We start from the raw sequence: 8,865 nt of genomic DNA, 5'->3' as shown, positions 1-8,865 counted from the left end.
GCTGCTGCGTGACAGGCACTTGGATCGAACAGAGATTTACGCTCGTCGCAGATGCGATCGGCCGCGCGTTAACTCAGCGATGACTTGTTGCATGGAATCGAGGCATCACCAATGTGGACGCACGACACCAGCGGTTGCGTGGTTCACGCACAACCCGCGTGTGAGATGTTTGCTGTGTTAATGCTTTAAACGCTAGGAGAGCTTCACTGTGCAGTGTGATGTCCGGGTCACTGGTTTATCCTCACTTTAGTCTGACTTCAGCCTCTTGCTACGTGGTAAGCTCGCTCTCACTAGAAAATGTGTCCTCCTTCCATACTGTTTATTTTTTGTATTAACTGTAATTAGTTGAAAGCAGGGGAGGCCAGTGTATTTGTCCACGTTAGTTGATGTGCAAACTTTCAACAAACAATAAAAAAAGAAATACTCATTGCTATGCAAAATGAAAGATTCCTGGAAAACTAATTGAATGCATTGCTGTGATTTTTTGTGTTTGTGCTTCCATCTGATGTAAGGCATTTGGACTCCCTGTTGCATCATATCTCAGAGTTGGGCCAGAGTAAACTTATAGTGCTTCTATGTCTCAGCCTGCTAGTGTTGTCTTTTACTTGTGAGGCTTTTGCACAAATTGTGGCATCAGCGAGAAGTTGAACCATGTAGATAGTTTCACCAGAGTCCTGGTCTGTATTTACTCATCCTTTACCAGATCATTCTCTGCTTAAGTTGCTATAGCTTCCAGGATGTAATGGGCAGTTCGTATTCGGGCACACGTTCAGATTGTCTCTGACTCACCTTGGAAACTTTGTTTGCACTGATTCCAAAGTGGGGATTCTCCATCTTTTCTCATCCCGTTCACTCCATGGCACAGGAGGAGCATTTGCTGTGCTGAGAAGGACATATGAAAAGAAAATTATCACACAATATTGTAGGCTACATTAAAAAATTGAGTCAATTAATAAAACACTCCCTTTAACATATATCCTTCATTTTTATTAGTTTTAATATTATAAACAGAATCCTGTAATTTAAAAATACTTCGAATTCTCCTGTATTTTATTAATTAGGTATAGATGATGATAATGTGGTGGCAAAAGATTAATTAGAGATTTGAATAATTAAGTTGATATTTACAAATTATAAGATCCATTAGCTCCATTCTGGTCAATGATAATAATGTCCGTGACTAATGAAGAGCAAATACCATGTTTGAGCAGACAACCTTGCTTTGTGAATTTTTATTTTATTTTGAAAGGCTATTCCCATTAAGACCTTTAAAACCTTGATCTTCCTGTACAACTCCAAATTATCTCATTTTGTTTTACACATGTAAGGATAAAATATATCTGTTAAATTATCCAAGCTTAATACTTTCATGCTGCCTTTACAGTCAAATTAAGTTATTTCTCTAATTTTTTTAACCAGATATAAAAAATAAACATTGATACCACTCTCATTACACACTACTGATTACCTGTCTTTAAAGTGGGACATTTAAGTTTTCAGTTATATTTGGCTTTCACAAAATATTTTACATTCCAAATGAATCAGAGGCAGCTCCTGCCTTTTTCTTTTCTTTTTTTATTAACCCTTAGTGCGACAACACACTCCACCATAACATAAGTGACATTTCCCTGTGGATCGACCGAGCATCCGCCCATCTGGATCCGGCATCCCACTAAAAACACTCCAGGTGTTCACAAACCATCCGGGAGACAAGTCTCCGAAATAATTAAGACACACGCTTTTACCGCAATCTCCGATTCAGCACTGCCAAATAAAGAATATCTTGAGTTCCAAACAAAGAGCAGCGTCAACTTTATTTCAATCCACTTGGGGGATGTTTAAGGCACTCCAGCACCGTTATGCATAATGCACGGCCATAAACCATCCAGGAGTTAAGAGGGAGATGGGTAATTTACCAAGGCCTCATGCTGTGCCCAGCTATAGAAGGATGAGATAATTACAGCAAATCCTTGGCAACCTTTAGTCAACCAATTCCTAGCAAAAATAAATGACCCACTTACAGGGGACAGAGAGAGAGTGCAGGGGTAGCAGATCAATACGGCCCCGTCTAAACTGATGGGAAACACTGTTACATTATGAACTGTGTATCGGTTAATCCTGGATCTCCATTCAGGCTGTATAATTAAACAACGGGTCACAACATTAATGTCTTGGTCTCTTTGTCTGAGTGGCAAGCTGTTCAGAAACAATCACAGCCGTAGCGAGCTGTGACGGTAATTGAAGACTGCCCGGCTGGTAACAGCTGCACATTAAAAAAGAATCGTGTACATTTTTGACACAGTGTGAAACATCTCTAAGCCGTATCATTGCCTACACTCGGTGCACGATAGGTCATTGAATAGAAATGCCCACTGACAAAGCCCGAGGCCCGGAGGTTGCCTCACTTTTTTTTTCATAAACTGCACACTTTTGTCTCGTTTCACAGCAAATTTCTGCCAACTTCAGTGTTCATTGTCAGCAAAGATGTGAGTGTGGAGTTTTGTTCCGAGAGGCATGATGCAACCAAGCTGTAACACCAAACAGATAATGCTGTTAGCTACAGAGACCTTTTTAGTTCCTTTCTTTAAAAGAATTTCTTTTTATATTGTTAAGTTTCACTTTTTTAACTCCATGCATCCCAGAAGCATTTTTTTCAGCTTTTGTCCACAACAAAGTTGCCTTTTTTCAAGCACCATCACAAATGCAGGTCTGAATTGCAGCACAGTTATTATGTGTCAGTAAAAAAAAAGAGATTTGTTCATCAAATCTGCCTTCATGTATTTATACGTTTCCCTTGATCATCAGTTTGAAGAGATCATTAAAAACATACAGTGTGATATGCATCATTTATAATGCCTGTTAAACAATATGAGGTTTGATAAAGATGCAGAGAATGATGATACTTCAAAAGATTTTCTGTGCAGGTAGTGATGAGCACACTTTACTCAGATGTTTGTCTCCTGCTTTTTAAATTAACAGGCAAATAGGCAAGTTGTATTCTGACATGAAATCTCGGAAACAACGCTGCCATGTGTCTCCGCATTCACACACACACACATACACACACACACACACACACACACACACACACACACACACGGTTAAAATTCAGCTCTCATCACACCTAACAAGGTTAAACATACGGAGATTAACAGTGGTATCAAATAATAGAGATAAAAAGGTTAAAGGATTTCATACATATATAAATAAAATCCAGTGTAAGTGCAGAGACTCGTGGCAGCATGTTGCATGATTTTAGGTGGATATGATTTTTACATCATAGTTTATTTATCTGGCTTTGTTGTGTTGTTGTTCCTCTTCCTTACTTTTCTGTTCTATTTAATTGCATTTAAGACTTACAACAACAAAACAAGGGTTTCAGCTTTAGTGTTGGATAACTCGGCTCCCTGGGCATTTTAATGTGTTGTCTAACACTGTTTTTATTCTGATTTATCAGTTATTTCGAAAAGTAAAACACAACCTACACATCACAAGCAGTGTTTGAGTAAGTTTTCTTGCAGTGCGCCTGTGTGGATAACCTTGAGTTCACCAGCTTGAATGTGTAAGCTCCATGCTAAGGTTTTAGTCAGAGCAGAGGCGTGTCAGTGGACCAGAATTCCAATTTAGCCAAATCAAAGCATGTAGATTCAGGACTTTCCACGCAGCCTGCCGAGTCCAAGATGATGGAATTTTCCACGCATACCAGAAACAGTCCCTCGCCAGCGTGCTATCAGCTGTATGACGGGTCAGTTACTTCCAAAAAAACATTCGTGCAGTATATTCCAAGTGCATGGTAAAAGCTAACATCCTTAAAAACCATTATAATCTCAATGATATATTCTGTCGCCTGTCACAGTGGCAGGACTCCCAAAGAGCACAGGAGCAGGAGTTGTTAAAAATTGGGACGACTTCTGCACAGATTGTTTTTGAAAGCCCTGTTATGTGTCACTTCATAGATTCAGTTTAGTATTTTAACAGAGGTATCAACCACTTGACATATAGCGTTTAGAGCAGGGAATCAAAGCATGGACAAGTGGGACTTATCTATTTTCCACCACTTTCAATAATGATCCAATAAAAATCATCATCTGGTCATGTGTCATGAATGTTATGAGGCTCCTTCCTATTTCAGATTTTTTTTTTCTTTGATTTGATAGACATGCATAATCCTGCTTACAAATGTACCTATGGCAGTGATTCCCAATAAGGGGGATCTGTTCCCCAGGGGGTGCTAGCTGTTGTTTACAAGCTAGCAGGGAAAGTTGGAATCATCAGCAAAAATAATTACTTATAAGGTTAAGTATTCCCAAGTCAGGAGGGAAACACAAACACAGTGACATCAAATGATTATAAGTGTCTCTTGTTAGCAGTGATAACATAAACAGAGCGAGCCAAAGCAGTGCATATAACCCGTGAAGATGTAATTTCAACTTGGCTCTGTTTAGGCAATAGAAGTAAAATTTCTGCTGTATTTCCACTGTACCGCTGAAATCTTCCATTAACAACAAGTGTGTGGTGGTGATAAAGATCAAGACCCTAAGTAGTTTGACAAGTTTTAAATCTTTGTTTTGTATAATATACCCTAATGTCCGGATTGTTCACATCCCCTAATCTGTAGCATTCTTCACATAGAAGAAAAAAGTAAAGAGAAATGTCCACATTATCGAAGACGGTAGAAATCACATACCACTGCAGTGTTTTGTTTATTTGGGACTGAACCATTCTCCTCTCTTTGTTGCCCTTGCTCTCTTTCATGCCGAGGCCCAGGTTTACGTTTAACAAATTCTCCCATGATGCATTGCTCCCATTTCCAGGTCAGAGTAGCTGCCTACATCATGATGCCAACTGCTGATACTGGTTTACGGGGCTGGTTAAACAGGAACTACACACAACTGGCTCCAGGGCAAGCTTCAGCAAGAACCACACACAAAGTAGCAACAGGGCTCATCCACCACTTTAGCTGTTTGTCTCCATTGCTGTGTTTCAGAAATATCCTATAATGTGGATGTTATTATGGATAAAGCATTGTAACATTTCTCATTATACATATATATAACTTCCCCACATAAACATGAGAGGTAACTGCAGCTAGAATCAAAAAGGTTAACGTAAAAAAACACTCCAGAGGATCTTTTCCCAAATTTGATTTCAATACGAGGAATCTGGCATTCGCCCTCATATATCAGTGGACATTGCATCTGCCTCAAACCTTCAGAGCCTCCATTAGTATATAGGTGTATTTTATTTTCAGCTTATTTTGTTCTCCTCCAGCCAAAGCAGTAAACAGATTTTAAAGCCAACATGGAAACATGGGATTGGCGTGGATGAAAGCAATCCTACAAGCTGCAGAAGTCAACCGCTTAAAAAAAAAAAAAAAATGAATTCAAAAATAGTTAATTCCATCATATCAAGGCAAATATAGGCATAATGCATTTAATACACTTCTGTGTTCAATTTGTGAATTTGCAAACAAACACTTTTTTAACAATTCTGTCTTTTATTTTTCTAGTTTTTTCCAAATTTCTTATTTCTTTTCCAATGACATGATGATATGTCCTTTATCTCTTGAATATTTAAACTTGCTTGTCAGAGCCTACATCCTTATTCCATTTCATTCATGAGGTCAGACAGATCTCTCTTCTTCTAAATTCTGGAAAGCCTCCCACTCTTTGTGTTGGGACCCTGGATGCTCGAAGCAAATCAACATCTAAAACCATCAGGCCTCATTCATCTGCATTTATGCAAGTTTGAAATGAGGAAATTAACATATTTTTGACTGCGATTTATTCTTGAAAAATATGTCGTACTTAACAGCTTCTGTATTCCTCGGTGCTGACAGCCCAGGAAATACCAGGTGGAACTGCTGAAGCGCGAGAGCAGCGTGACACCTCTGTGCTCAACACATTCACATGTTTGTTAACTGGTCCACATCACACAAACACTGTCACGCATCTCTCACATTATCACATGTATATATATATATAAAAGGATGTTGTGTTCGGCTTATACGCTGCTTGAATAGTTTTTTTTTAGAAGATGTTCAACACAGGTTCACCCCAACTACTGACCTTTGTTTTCAATGGCTGTCATGTGGAAGAAATTTACAAAACTAATTTACATTAGAATCAAAGGTGAATCACAAAGCTCTTGTACATTTGCCTGGTGTGAAATGCCTGTTTTACATTTTTACATATTTAAGATAACCCTGCGAGGACATAATTAATTTGCTTATCAGATGTCAGTTGCTTTTATCGCGGTCTGCATCTACTGTATATCCTTTAATGTTGCTTTGCATGCATGTTGTGTCTGAGCAAGTGAATCTGCAGAGCATGGATTTGATCTGAGAGATTAGCTAACCATCATGAAAGCAGTATGGAAATGTTGGGATTTATCGTTGGCTGCAGCTCAGGTGTGTACGAGTTCATGTTCCTGGCCTTTGTGAGAAGGTGTTGGTTACTGGGGGTGTGTGGTGCTGATGTTCCCCATGTTCCTGTAGTCTTCTTTGTAATAAGAAGGTAAATTGATTTATTTCGTCATATTTCAGCAGTGAAATGACATGTACTGTAGATGCATGTCTTTTCATTCACTTTGCACTGCTCTTGAGAAGAAAGTAAATACCCCTGATAATAACACAAAACAAAATATGCTAGTGTTGGATAAACCTATATGACATATTGCTAGAAAATTATCAAACTCAGTTTTTAAAACGTTTTTACAATGCACTTAATCGCATAATAAAAAGCAGTTGTTTTTTTCTTGGGATTCCAAAGCCACATAAAATATTGTGTCAAGTTCAAACAATTTTAAAAGAACGGTTTGTTTATCCCTTCTGTCATTGATTTAAGATATTTTCATTTATGATGTTATTATCATTGTTCAAGACATTTTAATATGTCCTGTTCAGAAACAGAAAGAAGAAGTCTCACCTTTTTTCTGCTGGAAGGAGTGAGGCATGACGGGAATCAGGTGGCGGTGCTGAACCTTGAATTCAAAGCTGTGAGCCCGGTTGTGGATGTTAAAGGACCTCCTCTCACAGTCTCCTTAGTGAAGCCAGTCACTGAGATCAGTCAACTTTGCCACCATGCGCTCCAGAGCTCAGGTTAAACAAAACAGCTGTTTTTTTTTTTTACCGCCGTTTTTTTAGTTGTCTGGGAAGAGACTGGATGATCCCGGATGCTGAGTGTGACGGATGCCGAAGCCTCTCCCAGAGTGGCGGCTAAAGCTTGGAGGGATGAAGCTGTCTCCGTTGAATCTGTGTATTCTCGCGGTGGCGGAGCAGCTCTGGTGAAGCCTCGTGTCTGTCGTTGTTCAGCAGGATGGGGAACGCTTCTGGAAAGGCAGGCACGGCAGCACGGCTGAAGTGAGTCGAGTCGACTGAGCACGCTTCATGTCAGCGAAATGGTCCACAGGGCATCTCTGGTTCTCAGAGCTGATAGGCCGTCTGCACTCTAGCATTCATTGATTGTAGCACTCGGTCGCTCCACTTTTCCATGAATCCTAAAACCGTGAGGCAGCCAGGAGTTTTGGAGGAGAAAAAAAATGAGATTAAACGGCCCGTAAAAATAATCCCAGTTTTTCTATATATAATTCATTTGAATGAAGAGTCTAAAATCCCATTAAGCCACAGGAGCACAAACCATAGACTCGCAGTGCCTTTAGCATGGAGAAACTCTTGGAGCTCAGGCCATCTGCCAGATCAGCCTTTCATATACGGCAATGACACATTGTTTTATAAACAGAGCTTTTATACAACAAACATTTCAGTGTCCTAGAGCATTAATCTACCTAAGCTTATCTCAATCCATGGAACCAGATATTGCTCTTTATAACTTGTCTGGTGGGGGGGGGGGGGGTATTATTACATCACACCAGCTGTCACTTCAACCTGCCACAGCCAATAGGAAGGTCACTACTGTGGCTGCCGGAGACAAAATTAGGGAGGAAAATCCTGAAAACTGTGGGGCAATATTTAGTTACATCAATGTCAAAATGTTTTTTTGTGGCATTGTCAACTGTTCAAGGTGCAGCTGCATGTCATGAATGTAAACATTTTTTATTTTTGCTGGGGAAAAAACTCCCAATATTCCTGCACATGACTCCACTGTGTTAATGCAAAAGCAATTTGCCGAATGCACATGTATCAGTGTTTTTTTTTTATTGTACTTGACACCTGATGTTGAACTCAGATTAAGTGAATACACATGCTGTCTGTGCAGATAAGCTCACCTCAGCGGGTAAGAACTCCCAAAGCTCTCACAATTAACAGCATTACAAGCTGCACAGCATTACTCTGTTAGCAGTGTGTTGGTTATAAGTGCTGTCAACATTACAGAAAAATGAAATATGCATGCGTCAGAGTGTGCACTTATACAAGAAGAATTAAACATTAGAGGGAAAAAAAGATATATTGGTGTTTGACAGATCTGTCTATGCACAGTATGTTCATCGCAGCCACGGGATAATCCATTGGATGAGTGGACTAATATTCAGCCAATCCTACTAAAGCCAAATTAGTCCAACACATTTCCATCACATTCCGAATAAAGCAGCCCCTAACAATCTGAGCTCTCGGGATACTGAGGGCAAATGACCGGTGAGCCCTCAGATCCCTGTGATCCCGGGATAAACTTCTCATGAAGCAGCTTAAATCTCTGAACTGACACACAAATGAAAGCCAACAACAGGTCACACCGCCCCAGAGGGAAACTTTGATTACTGCACTGTACTCTTACTGTCACCGGCAGAGGCAGAAGAAACCTGGACACTGTGTAATATAAATAACAATAAAGACCTCAGGACAGACTGGGGTCCAAGTGGTTGAACCCCCTCCATCTCCTCCCCTCCTCTCCTTGTCTCTGAGGCTTA

The sequence above is a fragment of the Platichthys flesus genome, chromosome 9 (assembly GCF_949316205.1).
Source record: "Platichthys flesus chromosome 9, fPlaFle2.1, whole genome shotgun sequence".
Taxonomy (NCBI): Eukaryota; Metazoa; Chordata; class Actinopteri; order Pleuronectiformes; family Pleuronectidae; genus Platichthys; species Platichthys flesus.
This window is presented reverse-complemented; position numbering follows the sequence as displayed.